Source organism: Arvicola amphibius, chromosome 1 (genome assembly GCF_903992535.2).
Source record: "Arvicola amphibius chromosome 1, mArvAmp1.2, whole genome shotgun sequence".
NCBI lineage: Eukaryota > Metazoa > Chordata > Mammalia > Rodentia > Cricetidae > Arvicola > Arvicola amphibius.
Genome location: NC_052047.1, coordinates 197,501,628 through 197,520,039, shown reverse-complemented (window position 1 = coordinate 197,520,039; position 18,412 = coordinate 197,501,628).

Below are 18,412 nucleotides of genomic sequence, written 5' to 3'. Positions count from 1 at the left end.
GTGACTGGAAGGTGATTCTCTTTTCTTAAAGCAGCCAAGGTCCGGGATCCGACCATGCAGTCAGGGGAGCGGGGAGTGGCTGAGCGGAGAGGGCAGGCTGCCTGCAATGATGGCTCTTAGAGGATCATGGCTCAGAGGCAGGCAGACTGGAGGTCTGCACGTGCATTTCTGAGAAGAAGCTGTGCTTGCAAGATTGTGACAGCTTCTTCCCCCTCCTTCCCAGCAGTGAAAACAATTATTCTCCACATTAGTCTCCCTCCGTTCAGACCCTCATCCATCTCCTTCCAAACGGCCGAGATGAGCAGTGTCCAAAGAGCTTCTTGAAAAGCCTCCATCAGCATAAACATGCCAATGCCAGGTGACTCCTGTGCTCGCTGGGGTCAGGCCTCCTGGCTCTAGAATTCTGCCTGCCGTAGATCGGCTGGAGCTGTGGCCTCTGCTCACTCCGGCTTCTCTTGCTACTTTGCTTGAGACCTCCCAGTCCCTTTTAGTCTTCTCTGGAGCCATCCACTGTCCCTCCAGGGTTGCTAATGATGACCTTTTATTTCTCCTAGAGGCTTGGTCAATCTCCCCAGAGAGCTGCCTTTGACCTTCCTCAATCTTTATGGTGCTGTCAAATGGCTTTGAAAAAGAAATGTACAATGTATCCTGCTCACAACAGAACAGAGCCTGGACAGCGCAGAGAGCTGGTTTTCTGAACACACCCCCTTTATCTGTTTATCTGAAGGGCATCTGAAATGAAAGCAAGCTGAGGGTGGGGTGAGGGTGGCACCCTCCCGTTGTCCCCCACCCTTTGTGCCATGGGAGAAGATGCTGTTGCTGTCCAGGACTTGCAAGCATGGAAAGACTCCCCACTCCTAGCTTCCTAGAGCTTGATTCTTCTCATAACTCAATGAGAATTTTAACTCTTTGAAGGACTTGAGAAAATCCTATCTGTGAATTACATTGAAATTGGTAAGTGCTAGCATTGTTGGACTTAAACTTGTGATTTAGAAGGTCAGGCTGCTATTTAAGGATATTAGATTCTGATTCTAGTGGCCACATAACAAATGACCACCTATTCAATGAGTGGTTATATTTTCCCTAATGGATCTGTATCCTTCTTTGACACCTCTGGAGACCACAAGTATAGTGAGACCAAGGGGCAGAAAGCGAGATGATTGGCAGATCTAGTTCCTTCTGTTCATATAGGGAGGGATCTAGGTCCCTCAAGGTGAGAACCTAATTAGACAAGGGATGGAAAAGGAATAGAGAAAGGACAGACATAAATGCAGAAAAGCTGGGGTCCTGTGGGCCATGCCACTCTGATCGAGTGGCACCAGCCAGTCAGGGGTTGGCTAGGCTCTGAAGGAGGTCTCTGTAGGCAGCAGTCTCAGGCTGTAAGCATCCAGGAAGAAGCAGCTGAGATGGCTAGCTTTGCACACACTGACCACAGGAAGGCTCTGTCACCCTTCTGAGCCTTCTATACAGGGAAGGCTTTGCCCATGCATTGGGCTGAGACATTGGGTCTTGACTATGACCATGCCCATGTCAACAATACACAGTCGCTCGGGGCTTCCTCGGGTCTCCGCATCTGGTAGAGGAGAGCATTCTTTTCTAATGGCATCATCTAAGGAAGACGCCAGATGACCTCTTCTCTTCTTTATTTGTGTAAAGTCATGTGAGGAGGTGAGACCCAGAGTCGTGGCATTCACCCTGTGAGCAAACAGTGGATCAAAGCCAATCTGCTGATGGGAGTGGGCCTGGGCACATGTGATGCCATATGAGAACCCTGGGACTCCTTACGGGAATTTTAAAAACTTGCATCTGTTTGCATGTGGGGGGAGTGTATGTGTGTGGTGTATGTATGTGTGTATGTGTGTGTCTAGGTGAGAGGACAACTTGCAGGAACTGCTCCTTTCTTTCCATTATGTAGGTCCTGGGGATCTAACTCAAGCAGTTGGGCTTGGTGCAACCATCTTCACCCACTGAGACATTTCAACAGCCCATGAACTTTTTGGCACTGTGAAGTGAACCCTAAGGCCCATGTGGTCACTCCTCTGTTTTCCAGGCTGTCTAATGCTGACAACTAAATACACCCTAAGTGATGAAAAGGCAGAACAGAGATAAGTGACAGGCAATTGCATTAGGTGCACCACCAGAAGGCTCCAAGACCCCACCAACCCTTCACAGGGAGGACTTTCCTCTCTGAAGCTCTACTGTGTGTGTCTCTGTGTGTCAGGAGCAGAGGAGGTACAGGAGGCTGCAAGAGGAATGCATGGGGGACAAACAGGACCCTGTCCCACCTGGGGTCACATAAAACAAACCAAGTGCTCCACGGGAAGCTGACTCCCACGTGTGAGAGGCATAGGTGCTCAGAGAACGAGACCGTTTACCTACAGAGGGTCAGGACGTGGGTTTTTCTCCAGCACACCCATTCTCGGCAGTGCATTTCTTAATAAACTGCCCTTGTGCCTGTTACTTACCGGGTGCCCCGAATCATCTTTGTCTGGAGACCTGAGAACCTGGAATAGAAGCTCTGAGTGGTACAGCAAGACTCAGATCTGTGCCTATGACAATAATGGGCCAACACTTCTCACCCCCAACTCCGTGACAGCGTGCAAGCGTTCTCAATCATCTTTACAAGTCACAGGCCCAAGTTCCTTTAAGAAGGATTGGTTACATCCTGCCACAGTGATTAGGATTCAGTTTCTCTCCCCGGAGTGCTGGGCCATGGCCCTCAGGTCTGCAGGCCCTCCTGGTGGAGACACACGAGCTCCTCCTTTGCACACGCTCACTTCAGTTCCAACACAGGTCCGAAGGAACTCTGCAGAAGCAGAGGGAGGCTCCATGGCTCCCTGTACAGCTGCCATCAGCTGTCTGACGAATCATTCCTCGGTGTGACTTTAACTGTTCTAAAGAAAACCCCAGGGCAACAGACACACCTATTTTTCTTCTGGAATCGTGTTTGAATTCCCTCACTCACATCAGACTTAATTATGCAATGTCTTATTATGCAATGTCCAGACAGCTGCCATTTCTGAGCACAGTGGGAAGGCCAAGATGGCCACGCCAGCTGTGGCCGCAGGAGCAGGAAGGATCTTCTCTAGGCTGATGGGGGGACGTAAGGGAGGAAAACAGAAAAGGAGAAGACCATGCCTGTGCAGATTATAGATGATTCAGAATGTGTCAAACGATGGAAGTAAGATCTCGACTCATTTCATAATCTGCTGATTTTTCTCTTAAGAAATAAATCTTGAAGAAGTCACTCCCCTTTGGGATGTGGAAGCCTGCGGCACTAATCAGCTCTCTAACTTTTAACCTGGACAGCTACTAATTTGTCCGGCAACTCCCCTGCCAGCCTTGCTGTCTTTCTGCTCTCTGAGTCAGCACGCCTGCTCTTGGAGGAACCTGTATCATGCAGAGCCGTCACCACCATCAGACCGGAGGCCCTCAGGGCTCGCGCTCATCATTAAAGAAAGGAACACTTGTTAGAGTATTAGCAAGGCTCAGTGCAGCACCCTTAAATTAATTTTAGAGATGTATCTAGGTCAACGTATCTGCACACCCGCCGCATACAAACACGTTGGCCAGTTACCTGTGTTTGCACATTTGTCAGAGGTTAGAGCCTTGGTTGGCTGTGATTCACCCTTTATTTGGGTCTCAGTTGGAAAAATGGTTATTCTGCTTCTAAATAACTGCAGGAAACTGTGGCGTGGCTTCTCAGACCTGGGCACCACTAACATAGCCCATAATCTTTCTAGAAGCCGGTGTTAAAAAGGCAAGAACGTCCCTGCCCCTGCCTCTGTGTAACTGGCAGTTCTGACACAGGATCCTTTGATGCCCAGATAATCCACGAATTCTCTACATCTGATTTTCTATTCTGAGTAAAGAACGTATTTCATAAGGTCCCTTTTAGAGGCTGAAGTCTTAGCACACATCCGAGACAACACAGATAAGCAGTTAAATGATGTTCTGGTGGTTGAAATTAAGCCTCACTGAAGAGTAAAGGGAGAATCTGGGATTTAGGCAGGGGTGAACGAAGAACATTCGATGTGCATGTGAGGTGAAACTTCCCCGTTAGGAAAGACATGGGACCCGAGCATCATCTAATTCGCTCTGTATCAGGGTGCAGGGCAGCCTGCTTCATGACTGTCGAGGGAGTCCAGATTCCAGACGGCAGCACTGTGAACCAGTCGCTGTGTCTCAGGAAGACCTGAGTCTGTAAAGCTCACGTGAGCTGACAGGTTTTAGCCAGTTGATGAGAGCTGCTTTTGTGAGCGTGGAAGGCTAAGCTGGACAAACATTCTACTGCTGTCACCAGGTAATGATCCAGGCAGATGGAGCAAACCACTCCCTGAGACCTACATAAGGATAAACCAGGCATGGTGACAAGTGCCTGTTAATCCTAGAGCCGGGGAGGGACAGACAGGCAGAGTCTTGGTGCTCAATGGCCAACTAGTCTAGCCTACTTAGTGAATTCCTGGCCAGTGAGAGACTCTGTCTCCAAAAATCTACAGTGGAGGGTTACTGAAGAAGACACACACACACACATGTGCACACACACACACTAGCGCGCACACACACACTAGCACACACACAGGTGCACACACACTAGCACACACACATGCACACACACACGCACACACACACTAGCACACACACAGGTGCACACACACACTAGCGCACACACACGGGTGTACACACGCGCACATAAACGTGCACACACACGCATACACACGCACCCACACACATGCATGCACATACACACACATGCACACAGCAAGCTGACTAGTCCCAGGAACATGCTTTAAGTAAGAAGTGCTCTATGTCACTTCCTGGCATCGTGGGATCTGCCAAAAGAACAGACACTCAGATCGTGTTTGCGTTGCCTTGCCAGGATTTCAGGAGATGGCTTCAGCACCTCTCCCAGCAGCTTGTGGTATTTTTTGACGTGGTGCAAATACCTCCCGAGGCACCCATGATGAGCCTGGCTTTGCTCCTCCAAAGCAGAGACAGGATAAGCAAGAAAGTGCCAACCAATCTGCCCGTGCTGAACAAGATGTAGGCTGAGCAGTAAAAACAGACAGCAGGGCTCTGCTGCAGCCCCATTCCTGATGCGCTTCTCCGGGGACTGAGCCAGCGCTGCAGCAACAACCTCGAGATGTGTACATCACAGCCAAGTGGGGAAGGAACAGTGGGGTCCCAGCCCACCAGTGTGGAACTTAAAACCACCAGAATCTCTTTCTATTCTGTTGCTTGCTCTTCTGTGACTCAATGATGTGGCACCAATGGATCTACTGCCAGTCACCCATGATGACCAGTGGAATGCCGTGTCTGGCCGGCTCACTGGTACCATGGCCCACGGGTATCTGGGCACCCAAGGCTGCCTGGAGCTCAGTGAGTCAGAGCTTGTTCCCTTGTTATAGGGAACCAGGACCAGGGCAAAAGATAAAGCTATGGTGGTGCTTAACTGAAAACCACCCCCATTTGTTCATATGTTTGAATGCTTGGTCCCCAGTTGGTGGAACTGTTTGGGAAGGATTAGGAGGTGTGGCTTGTTGGAAGAGGTGTGTCACTGGGTCATTCCCAGTTAGCACCCCCACCTGCTGCCGTGCTCCCCACCATGACGGTCATGGACTCACCCTCTGAAACTGTCAAAGCCACCAATTAAATGCTTTGCTTTATGAGCTGCCTTGGTCATGGTGTCTCTTTACAGCCATAGGAAAGTAATAAAAACAACTCTTTATTAACTAAAGCAAGTTATGACTTTGAGTGAAACTGTCATTGTGAGTCTCATCCATGGACAGTGGCCACAGCTGCTGACAGCTTTCTGCTACTGTGTGAAGGCTCTGCTTGGCAGGCATCTTGTATGTGCCTCTTAGTAGCCATGCAAGCTTAGGCAGATCAGTGTTCGACACATTTGAAGCCGGGGCTCCACTATTTTGCTCTTACAGACTGGTAGAGGAGTAAATCTCATGGTGCATAATGGGTACTGTTACACAGTGGGACTTCAGAAGGTATGTTTCACAAGAGGGTCATCTTTTAAAAATACTTCTTTTGATTTTATGTGTCTGTATGTAAGTATTGCATGGTCATTTGGGTGTTCTCAAAGGCTATCCTCAAAGGCTAGAAGAGGGCATCCATCAGATTCTCCGGAGCTGCAGCTGCAGGCAGTTGTGAGAGTCCCAAAGTGGGTTCTGAGAACTGAACCCCAATCAAGAAGCAATACATGCTCTTAATTGCCGAGCCATCCCTCGATCGCCAGAAGCTATCTTTGGAGAGGATGAGTGTCCATGAATCTACTCCAAGGGTAGGATAAGGGTAATTAGTCATCCAAAGCAGTACACAAACACAATCAACAACCTTTCCAACCCCAGCTGTCTTAGACCTGAGGTTAGAAGGCAACAGCATCTGCAGGACCAAAGCAAATGCTAACTGAACTTTTGACAGTGGGCAGACTGAGTACACAGCAACAACCATGAATCCCAGGGCCAGTTCATGTCCCCCAAGGCCATATGTCACATGACCAGGGATGACTGGGTGAAGACCATCAGCTGCTTTACGAATGTCCCCCACTGGGAGGTCTATGCAGACTACACAGATGGAGGGAGAGTCTGGGTCCCTAAGTAATTGGGTCCGTAGGTAGTTGGATCCCTAGGTAATTGGGTCTCTAGGTAGTTAGGTCCCTAGGTAGTTGGGTCCTTAGGCAGTTGGGTCCCTAGGTAGTTGGATCCCTAGGTAGTTGGATCCCTAGGTAGTTGGGTCTCTAGGTAGTTAGGTCCCTAGGTAGTTGGGTTTTTAGGTAGTTGGGTCCTTAGGCAGTTGGGTCCCTAGGTAGTTGAGTCTCTAGGTAGTTGGGTCCCTAGGTATTCTACACAGTTGCCTCTGCGTTTTAGAAACAACAGCTGACTTTCCCTCTTCCATCATCCATTGGTGATACCTAAGTAAAGTTAAGTAAACAGGCTATCACTGATGTGTGTGAGCATTCATGGATGCTCCATGCTGGTCAGGTAGCACAGGGAAAGATGAACTTTTGTAGCCCCAAGTAAAGAATTCACCAGGGCCTTCATCAAAACCACAGGAGCCCCATGCCACTCTCACCAGCTGACCTAAGAACAGGTGCAAGCTGGCTTCTGGCATTCCTTCTGCCACAGGTGGACCAAGGGCATCATGCCGTGTAAAGAGTTTATTTTCAGACATTTGTAACTCCTGAAAACCCATCAAGGGGATCTTTGGCAACTAAAATACAGGCAATAGTGTAGTGCAGTGTCTCATGCCTGTAAGCTCAGCACTCGTGAAGATGGGGGTATCAGGAGTTCTGAGCTCTATGAGACCCTGTGTCAAAAAAATCTGAAGTATAGGCATAAATACTTTCCTCCTTACCCAAATACACCTTCTAGGTTGTGGCCAACCAGAAAATCACCTCAGAGACCACGACCTTGTAGAACCTGGGTACTGCGCGCTGTGGTCTACACGGAGGTTGGAACGTCTGCACCTGCATTTCAGTCATGGTCCCTCTGTCCTGAGCTGCTCCTAACAGGAGCCCCGCAGTTGGGACCCTCTATCCCTCCCCCCATATCCTCCTCTTTAGTAGTTGTCAAATGTGAAAATTCTTGGGTGCCTGCTGACTTGCTAGGTCAGGAAGCTAAAAGACAACCCCAGGCTTTGCTTTAGCGACTCTCGGCCTTGTTCATCCTAGACACTGTAGTGTAAGAACCACTGGTTTGAGAAAATTAAAAAGCCGCTTTCCTCATTTACTTCAATACGATGAACAGGAAGTTTTTAAATGGTTAGACCCCTAGAATACTGAGATTTTTCTATAGTCAGGAAAAATAAATAGGAAAATAGACACTTCATTTTCACACAACTAACTTAGGTAAAACCATTTTGATTTGAAAATATGACAATGAGGCCAAACCTGGTCACTAGGTAAGAAAGACAGCGACTGTCACCTCACTACGCCGAACAGTCACCGTCTGAAAGCAAGGTCACCTGGTGATGTCACTTTCAAAACAAAAGCTAGCATCTGATCATGCTATAATGTAACTCTAGCTCCGGAATGTTTCTGTGTGTGCGATGCAGCTTGACGTTAGCTACTGGAGTCGGGACCCAGTCCGTGAGATGGAAAGACTGTTTTTAAATTCATTTCTAATGTATTTCCCATCATTCTTTTGCTACATATATGTAAATTTCTGAAAATATACTATTTTGCTGTGTACAATGAAAGGGCATTGAATGTATGTATAAATAATTTTGTTTTAAAATTTACTTACAAATATATTCTCTATTAAGAGAAACACGAAGTCTGGATATAAACAGGTTTCTACATGGAAGATATGAAGGTCCGGTGCGCACACACACACACACACACACACACACACAAGCAATGAGCTGCATGATTCAGTACACTCCATTCAGTAATCTCATATCAGTTTATAAAGCCCGGAGAACACAGCTAAATAAAGGGGAATTGAAGGTACAGGATGGATGCCTCCCTCGTAGCATTTAAACCTCTTCCACTTGATTAAAAATTCCTAGTTCCTCTTCAGTGGATTGTTCAGAGTTTTTGAGCAGCCTCTGCCCTGATTAAAACAAATTAGCATCAAAGATCCCCTGTTGAATGAGAAATCATTAATTGAGAAACATGCGATGCTCCTTAATTACCTTTAGAACAGCGAGAGAACAAACAGTCTGCGGGGTCCAGAGGGGCCGCCCGCCCTGCACCGCGGACTCGTTTCACAGAGTTGCTGGGATAAAACTCAGCCTGCGAGCACTACTGGGGACCATCAGGGCATGCTTCAGTAAACAATGGAGATTGTTTATCCAAGGGAAGCATCTACCTAGTAACAGCTAGCAGACAGAGAGGAGATGTTTGCTTTCTTACTTCGGTGGAGGCTTTTAAAAGTGTTTTGCGAATGTCCTTATCGATGGAGAAATCACAGAGCTGGTGTTTCAGACACAAATGCCAATTCTCTGTGTAAAATACTTCATGTGTGGAACTCCCAGTGAGAGTCTGGGCTTCAGCACAGGTGAGAAACGTTATTTTTAATTGGACAGAAAGTGCTTAACTTCAAACAATCCAGCTTCAGATGGAAATGGTTTTTGTTGTTGTTGTTTTTATATTTTTGGTAGGGTCTCACTCTGCAGATTCTTTTAGTTTTATCTATCTATCTATCTATCTATCTATCTATCTATCTATCTATCTATCTATCTATCTATCTATCTATCTAAGTAACCCAATTTAACCAGAAACTCCCTGTGTAGCCCAGGCTGGCCTAGATCTTGTGCCGATCCTCTCTAAGGTTTCCAAGTGAGGGGGTTATAAGCGCCCGCCAGATGGGAACGTAAACTGTGACAAGACATCTTAGGTATTCAGTCCGTCATATACAACACAGTCCTCACAGTAGGCCAGAGAGGCAGAAGGCAGCTTACCTCTCCCGAGCCTCAGCAGCTAGAACACACTGAACACTGACCACCGTGGGGCAATCACCAGAAACCCTGTTAAAATGTAGTGATTGTATATAGAGTTAGCCAATGCTGCAGGTTCAAAAGGCCCTGTAAACACATTGTGCAATGCTCCTGGGAGGAAGAAACCACACAGTGGTGGGGTTGGGGGAATGATAAAGGACCCTGTAGCTTGCTGTGTAGTGTGTGGACTACTTTAGCTCAAACAACGCACAAAATATCAAATGAAGCTGGCATCCCCATCTATACTAATGTGATTAAGGCCAACATGAAGTTTTCATTTAATTTCAGTGGAAGCAAGGAGTGTGTTTTATCCGTTGAATTAAACTTTATATCAATAGACAGCACATTTCAAACTTTCCAGACATTATTAATCGCTACTCTCCATCACAACGATGAGCTCGGCGTTGCTGCAATCTTTCCGAATAGTCTCTTAGAGTCTGTATCAGAACGATTTTCAAGACTCCATCAAGAATAATTTACAACAGAAGGAAATGTTCCAGTGAATTGTATGAATGCTATGCTGGGGCTATAATCATGGCTGCAACGTTTTGCACCACTAGAAAAAAAGATTTTTCCTTCCAAGTGGTTCCAATGAAGGCATAATATTAGCTCTAGGCATCCTTCAGGATAAATAACCCTTGATTCACAAGCTAAAACCAAAGTGATTCTTACCCAAGAGCCATTAATGCCGACACATAACCATACTCTGGACATTGCTTTAAAAAGGGAAGTCAAGCTGTCAAACTTTGGTCATCTGTCTAAAAGCACAGAGCAGAGCCTTGCATGTCATGGACAGACTTCTGTGGTCTCGTCCTGAACGAGCCTCTGTGCCATTAGTCCTAACAGGCTGCTCCTTTGTCAGCTTATGTGACAGTCACTCTTTTCTCGTGCATGGGAAGGTCAAGTTGGAGCTGTCATTTGAGAAATCAGCAAGGAGTGGACTCTGGAGTTTCAGAGGTCCCTCTTCCACATAGGCCATCTGCAAGTGGATGTTGGGGAGGGGAGGTTCTGCTCTCCTCCAACTAGAGAGCTTCAACTGAGTCTGCAGTTCTGACTCTTGGATCTTGACAAGCCATGCATTCTGTCTGCCATTATCTATTTGCATTGTGAAGTAATTCATTTCAGGTTGAACTCCAATTGTTTTAAGCAGAGCTAGTGTTTTTTATTGGTGTCCTTCCAGCCGGCCTTCTCTCTTAAGTACCATCGTATTTCAAGCAAGCTAGCATCCTCAGGAGAGAACAAAGCTGCCGGTGCCCACTTTATGCTATTTATGTGTTCTCAGAGCACTGATAGCGGTGCCAGCAGGGCCGCTCTGCAGCTGGAGGAGACGACGAAGTAGGCTGCATAGCGTACGAAGGGTCGCCAGACCTGTGCTGATGGGAAACACAAGTCAACGGTTCTTAGTGTCTGCTACAAAACTGTCACTTAGAGCGAAGGAAGGAGGTGTTTAGTTGTAAACTATGTAACAGACATTTCAAGATCCTGAAAAGCACAGGCCTGAATCACCAGGAATGCATTCCAGTGACTTCAACTGCATAGTAATTATTTGGGAGCTTTGGCGTCTCTTTGAACTTTAGTGTTACCCCCTTCAATACACATACAACGTTAGAAGGAAACAGATATCAGTGCTTACAACCTGCTGAGTTTAATTTTGGACTTTTCCATAGTAACAGAAGATGAGTAACGATAGTCTCCTCTGATGTCATCAATGACAGTAGCAATGAAGTCATACAGTCAGGTGAAGTAGGTAAGCATATTTTCTTTCTTTCTTTCTTTTTTTATTGGTGTATATTTACTGAAAGGACATTTTCATCCAAACCATATTCCCCAACATGTCCCCACGCTGCCCTCTTAGGTAAGCACTTTTGGGGGTGGCCATGTCAGTTGATTTCAGGATGTCAGCCCACCAGGAGAATTTTCTGATGGGTGAATCTTGGATAGTCCAGGCCCCCAGACCACAGACACCAGAATGTGTTTGCTTCTGCTGTGCCCTTACATGTTTGCTGCTGCTTTCTTTCTCTGGTATGTGGCATGCTGTGTCACAATGGGTGTGGGGAGATCCCCACTGCCTGTAATGTAGTGTGTTAATCTCATGGAGACTCCCCCTTGTACTGGGCATTTTTACTTGTGGACCATTATAAAGATGATTTCTTCCTAAGCTGTACTATCTGATAATAAGGTGTTAGATTTAAATAGAGTTTTCATGATAAAAAAAAAAAAACAAGGAAGTGTCAGACAGCTAGAACACATGAGTTTTTATTGAGGAGTTGTATAGACTCTTGTTTAGGTTAATGATTAAGAAAAACAATCGAGCCCCAGTAGCCCAGCTAGTTTAAATTCTTTTAATCTTAATGTTGGGAGATGCGTTCACAGGTCTCAGAGTGAATCCTAGCAGAAACAAAGCTTTGAAAATAACTTAAAGTTAGACTAAGATTTTTTTGTCAAATAGCTTTGCAGTAAAACCCCAAGATGATAATCTAAAGTTTTAGAAAGGCACATTGTTGAGTGAGGAACTCACTAAAGTCAGAGAACAAGGACAAAATAGCCCAATTATCATTAGCTGATGTGCCTTTCTTGCTAGGATTGGTTGATGACCAAAGGTGATAATTAATTCCTCATACCCATTTCTGCCCTCAATCTCCTGATACAAGAAACTATTGACGAGTGGTTATACCCTAGAGATTTAAAGTAGAGCTGAATGATTCTTATATTTAAAAGTTTAGATTTGTGATTCATTTAAGATTTCTTATAAGATTATCTTTCAGGATAAGTAATAAAGTGATTGGTCCTTCCTTTGTAACAGCAAAATGCAGCCTGCAGTAACAGAGTCCCTTGTTTACATACACTGTTAATCTGTAACACCTTGCTTGGGTATGAATGTATGTGGGTTAGTTTATTTTTCACCTGTACTATGTAAAATGTTTAATCATGTAAGGAATATGGAAAACATGCTGTATTTTTTACTTGTATTAATTGTAATCATTCACCTGAAAAACAGAATGTAATTTCTATAATGCCTGAAAGATTTTCTTGGAGTATATAAGCTGTAGAGAAAAAAATAAAGAGGGGAAGAAGGAAGAATGAGAGAATAAGGAAGAATAAAGATAGAATTAGAAGGAAAATATCAAGAATAAATACAGAAGGAAAACATCAAGAATGAGAGAAGGGCCGGGCAGTGGTGGCGCACTCCTTTAATCCCAGCACATAGGAGGCAGAGGTAGGAGGATCTCTGTGAGTTCAAGGCCAGCCTGATCTGTAGAGTGAGTTCCGTCCAGGACAGGCTCCACAGAGCCTGTCTTGAAAAACAAAACAAAAACAACAAAACAAAACAAAAAAGAACGAGAGAAGGAAACCACCAGGAAAATAAAGAATAGAGAATACAGAAGAATAAGGAAGGAAACCACCAAGAGCTTGTGAGTGTCTTTTTCCCTTTACCCCCTCAGATAATAAGTCTTGGTACCCTGACTCCATGGAATCCCTTTGAGCAGCCCTGTGTTGCTGGAGGCTGGCTCCAAGGCAGTGATATGCTTTTATTACAGTTCTTTTAGAAAAAGTTTCAACAACTAACCTAAGGCATTAAAAAATGGGGGATTTGACTGTGTCCAAATTATTAGGTAATTTAACATGTCACCAGAAAGTACCTGACCTAAGATGCCTTTGGGTGCTGGGGACTACAGTAAGCCAGGACATCAATTGTCACAAGAATCTATTTTTACTAATATTATTTTGGGATTCCTAGGACAGGTTCCCAGCCACGTCAGAGCAGCCTGTGCTTAAACAATTGTCTCACCTGAGCAAAAACTCTTCCACCAAAAGCAATGTGGTTAGACCCATTGGTGAGCAGAGTATACTCAATTAGAACTGAGCATCCCCCTGTCCCCCTGCATATGAATGGGGAGAATTATGCCCCTCTTTGATGAAAGATCTAAACTCGGGGAATCAGGAGGTGATGATGAAGAAGGGGCAGAGAACTTAGAATGTAGACAAGTATTTAAAATGATACCATGCTTCATGTTTAGAAAGCAAAACAGCCAAGGGTGTGTATTTAAAAGGCAAAGGGTGGGGCTGAAGAGAGGTTGGGTTCACAGGAGCTACTCACAGACCTTGGTAGATCTCCTTACAATCACCTCTGAGCCAAAAAAATCCCCACGCTGCCATAAATCCAGTTAAAAAGCCCGAGTGAGCATGCCTGGGCATGGGGGGGGGGGGTGGCGGTGATAACACAGGTGGAGGGAGTGGGGAGGCACAGGTGAGGCATAAGTGAGTGGGGGTGGAGCCCCAAGAGAAGGAGCTTCCTGTGGACCAGGCTGCTTTTCACCGGGGCCTCTCCCAAGTTCCTGGGAGAGGTCAGTTAGGCCAGACACTTTCTTTGTACTAGGCCATCATCTCGGTCTCTCTCAACCTTTCCTCTGGGCTGAGGTCATCTTTGGAAAACATGATAGACATCAACTTTGTGGGGAGGGAAGAGGAAGCAATATTCTGTCCCCGTGAGCAGAGGCAGAGGCAAGCTCCCAGAGATTGGTCAGGATCTTGGCTGAAAAGGGTACTTCTCAGGTATTTGATCTTTGTGTGTATGTACATTGCGTGTTTGCATTCATGCACACACATGTCTGTCTGTGCAGGTACCTGTGCCTATTTATGTGTATGCAGGTATAGGCATTTCCCCCATTCAACGCTCTCTTCTTTTTGAGACAAATTCACTCATTAGTAGCAATTAAACTAGACTGGCTGTAGTGATATTTTGTTTGTGTTTTAACAAATAAAGCTTGCCTGAAGATCAGAGAGCAGAGGTAAGCCACTAGAGGCCAGGGAGTGGCAGTACACACCTTTAATCCCAGGACTAGGGAGGTGGAGACAGGAGTATTATGGTTGGGTGGAGAGAGAAATATAAAGTGGGGGGTGACAGGGGCTCAAATGCAGTCTGAGGTTTGGTGGAGACAGTCTGAGGACAGGATCGCCACTTCGGTCTGAGCATTAGTAGAGGTAAAAGGTCTCTCTAGTGGCTGGCCGCTCTGCTTCTCTGGTCTCTCAGGCAAACTTTATTTGTTAAAACACAATCAAAGTATCACTACAACTGGCCAGCGCATTGCAAAGCCCCTAGGATCTGCCTATTTCTGAAACCCAGCTACTAGGTTTATAAGTTTGTGTCCCTTGCCCAAGTTTGTGCACATGAATCTAGCTGCCCAGAGGTCAAAAGAGGGCTCTGGAATCCCCGAAGCTGGAGTTTCAGGCATCTGTGAACTGTCCGATGCATGCTGGGAACTAAACACAGTTCTTCAGCAAGTTCAGTACGTGCTCCTAAGCCATTTGAGCTGTCTCGCTTATCCCGGGCAGCCAACTTCTTACGTGGTGGCATTGGGGTTAGAGCTCAGGTCCTCGGGCTTGCAGGATAAGTACTTTATTAACTGAGCCTCATCTTCAGCCCTGTGGGTGTCCAATCCCACTGTGCAGTTAGAGGGAAGTGGGGCTTCTGGCAGAGACAGGGCTTCGAAGTTTGCTAGAGCCTGTGAGAGCTTAGCTGATCCTGTTCCAGGTGCTGAGGGGACAGGGTTGGTAGCAGGGGACAAGGGAGGAGGGAGCCTGGAGGAAGAAGGTCTCCAGTTCTAATCCAGCCTTGGCAACTTAGTGAGCCCCAGAGAGCTGGGGTCACAGCTCAGTGGGAAAACACTTTCCTTGGCATGAGCAAAGCCCCAGTCCTGGGAAATGCGGACACAAACACATGCAAGGGCTCAGACCCTCACTAAGGGCTGGCGCCCTGCTGCTCCGTCTCCTACAGTCCAGCCTTCTTCCCCTTCCTTTCTGAGAGCGAGCCTGCTCAGCACAGGATTCTGAGAGCTGTGGAGGAAAGGTCAGTGAGAATCCGCAGACGGAAGCGGGAAATGATGTCTTCTGAATGGGAAGGTCACCACACAAACTTCATGACCGTCTTCCGTGGGGAGGGCTTTCCCAGAGTCTGAGGAGTGAGTGCTCTTCCCCGATGGTCTCGGAAAGGTCAACGTGACAAAAATAATAACAGCCACCGCAGTAGCAGATGAGCAAAGTGGTCATGACCTGGAATCTCAGCACACGGGGCAGGAGAATTACAGGCTTGAAGCTAGCCTGTGTATACAGCAAGAACCTTGAAAAACAAAAAACAAACCTCCTACCCTCCCACACATAAAACCCTCTATTTGATGATGGGGTGTGGAGAAACCAATGTTTTTATTTTAACAAAGTTCCAATTAGTAACAGATGGTATTCTAAAATACAGGCGTCTAAAGGCAGATTTAAGTTTTACACAGTCAGTGTTTAACACAGGCTTGCACACCTGCATGCAGACAGACACGTAGTTACCATCATAATTCTTAATTTAAGAAATTGGGTAAAGCGAAAATGTGAACTGTGTACTGCTGGAAACCACTCCTGAGCATCCAGTGGCCTGAATTCCTTGGAAAATTATGCAAAGCATTAGGCACTGGGGGGATTGGTGACTTAAAAGGACCTCCTGGAACTGCAGAGGTGGGCAGCTCAGGCCCAGGGCGATGTGCCCGCCCATCCGTCGTCGTCCTTGAGTCTGAAGATGGGAATCTGCCCTGACGTGAGAGTCTATGATCAGTTAAGCCCTGAGCTCACTCTTGGGAACCAGCAAGTGGGCTTTGTAAGTAAAAGTGGAGCCGGGCAGACTCTGGAATGTTCTCAATTTCTGGAGAGATGAAACACAAAACTTGCTTTGGTAGTTCTATGAGCACCGAGAAAATAACAGCAAAAATACTCAAACCAACCAAACAGCCCTCAGATGACACAGGGACATTGGTCCCTCCTGCCTTGGTGGGCGAACATGGCAGGGAGGCTCTGCCCAGACATCATCAAGGCATTGTCTGGAAGGACGCTCCACTGTGCCACAGATTCAGAGACAGAGTTCTGCTGCTCCACACGCCAGGCAGGCTCGGGAATCTTCCGACTCCAGAGGCACACCATGTGTTTCTGAACAAACATACCTGACTTGAAAGATGCATAAAGATGAACAAACGAATCCACAAAGATGCCAAGTGTTCTGAAAGAGCTGGCCTGGCCGCTCCATGCTTACCACAGCTCTGCTGCCTCTGGGCCCACGGGGGACTTCTGCTCATCTCCAGGAATATCAACAGCGCTCCCCCATTTTTTTGTTTTGTTTTTTCGAGACAGGATTTCTCTGTAGCTTTGGAGCCTGTCCTAGAACTAGCTCTTGTAAACCAGGCTGGCTTTGAACTCACAGAGATCGCCTGCCTCTGCCTCCCGAGTGCTGGGATTAAAGATGCGTGCCACCACCGCCGGGCTAACAGAGCTCCCTTTATAGGTGGAAGGGCTCAGCTTTCAAAAGCTGCCTCAGCCCCACACAGCTCGTGGCGGATGCTCTCTAAATGATCCCACGGCAGGGGTAACGGCCACCACACCACAGGCACTTCTGTCTCAGGAACACCCAAAGAAAATGCGATGTCAGGAGGTATAGCAAGAATTGATTGGATAGATGTCCTAATTAATGTTTTCCTATTGAATAGAACAGGATAGGGCTTGGAGATGATGGGTCAGTGGGTCAAGTGTTTGCCCTGCAACCTTGAGGACCTGTGTTCAATCCTCCAGAGCTCACAGTCCACTGGGAAGACAGGAAAGAGGATTCCTGGGGCTCACTGGCCTGCCGGTCTAGAAAAATCAGCAACCTCCAGGCTCAGTTTCTGAGCTAACCAACCTCAGCTCAAAAATCAAATTGGATCACTCAAGTAAGGTGATAAAATGAAGAATGACTGTGGAAGATCCCTGCTGTACGTACACACACACAAACACACACACACACTCACACACACTCACACACACACACTCACACACACACACTCACACACACACACAATTCACACACACACACTCACACACACACATACACACAATTCACACACATACACACACTCACACACAGACACGCACACACACACACTCACACACACACATACACACAATTCACACACATACACACACTCACACACAGACACGCACACACACACACTCACACACACAGACACACACATACACACACTCACACACACTTTTATATATATATACACACGCACACACATACACACTCACACACACATACACACACAATTCACACACACACACTCACATACACACACAATTCACACACACACATATACACACAATTCACACACATACACACACTCACACACACACACGCACAATTCACACACACTTCACACACACATACACACACTCACACACACAGACACACACAATTCACACACACATACACACTCACACACACTTTATATATACACACACGCACACACATACACACTCACACACATACACACACAATTCACACACACACACACAATTCACACACACATACACACACATATACACACAATTCACACACACACTCACACACATATATACACAATTCACACACACACACACACACTCACAGACACACACAATTCACACACACATACACACACTCATACACACTTTTATATATATACACACACGCACACACATACACACTCGCACACACTCACACATTCACTCACACTCATATATATACACACATTCATACATACACACACGCACACACATACACACACTCACACACACTCACACACATACACTCATACACAGTCACGCGCACATACTCACACACATACACACTCACACACACATACACACTCACACACACACCACAGTACAGATCACAGAGTTTTTCCCTCCTTCAAAGCAATTTATGAGAATCTTAACTCTCTTTAAAATCAACATGCATGCTGTGTTCTCACCAGGATTTTTCTAGAGTTGCCCAAATAGTGTTCCCAAGTTTAATTTATAAACTCCATTCAAGTGTACTGAAAACACTCATATTTAGCAGAGAGAGCCCTTACATAATGAGGGTTCTAGGCTGAGGTGCTGAGAATTCCATTAAAAAAACATTTTCGAAAGA